Consider the following 1087-nt stretch of genomic DNA (forward strand, 5'->3'; position numbering starts at 1 on the left):
TTCTTCTAAACTATTAAATCTAACTAGTATCAGTTTCCTGTTTTGACACTGCCTCTGAAAGCAAGATAAATATTCTATAAAAACAAGCAGTACTCTCAAGTAATTCACATACAAAATTTAAATTCCTCTTTGTCAATCCTATCGGTGACAATGAAACAACATCCAGAGTAGTCCCTTTTGATTAAACCACACTAATTCATTTTAAACCAACCTTCAGGATCAAAACAGATCTTAAATTGAGTGCACATTGCCATAAATCCTTGTCCTTTTGCAGAGGCATGTCACCTTGACTCCTCGCGTGGCCACAGCAGCCTGCGTTCGCTGGTCTCCCTGCAGCCTCGCCTAGAGCAACTACATGGAGAAAAAAGAAGCAAAGAGGTGGTAAGCCAAGCAGGAATAGTCAAGGAAGAAGGCTGGCTGCTTTCTGGGTAGAGTTTGTATAAATTTTGAGATAACTTTGTTTAGCTTTTTTACTGCAAAGATAAGGAACTTTGGATTTTTTTTTTTTTTTAATGAACTCTATTTTACAAGTATTTTTCCTTTTCAGGAAGAACTTTTTTTAGTAGCTCTTTTTATAGCAAACAACTGTTTGTCCCACCAGCAGCCTATAATTAAAACAATATTAATAATAAAGAGCAAGCTTACTTCTTGACTTTGCTGCCTATTCAGGATCCGTGCGGCCGCGTACAGCTTATCCTCACCCGGCCTGTGCCAACCTGAGGGTAGGCTGGGACCCGCCATGTCTCCCACAGCCCCTACGGCCTCTTTCAACTTCACATCCCACAGCCCGACCTCTGGGAATGGGAATAGCCTGGCCTGGACAGAGGAGAGGGCACACAGGACATGCGGTTGGCTTTCGTTTTGGGGGAGAGGTGCCATTTTCCTCATGGAACTGGAGGTGAAACCAGGCTGTGGTGGGTGACGAGGTGGTGTCACGATACAGCTATCGCCTTCCACAGCGCGGCAGCCTGCTGCCGGAGAACCCGCTTCCCTCCCGCCTTCCTGTCGCCGAGGGGGGAACGAAGCCGATACGGGCACGATTCGGCGCTACCCGCTGCCAGGCGGCCCGGGGCCGGGCCCCCGCCAA

Source organism: Haliaeetus leucocephalus, unplaced genomic scaffold (genome assembly GCF_000737465.1).
Source record: "Haliaeetus leucocephalus isolate CR32 unplaced genomic scaffold, Haliaeetus_leucocephalus-4.0 Scaffold195, whole genome shotgun sequence".
In the NCBI taxonomy this organism is placed as follows: Eukaryota; Metazoa; Chordata; class Aves; order Accipitriformes; family Accipitridae; genus Haliaeetus; species Haliaeetus leucocephalus.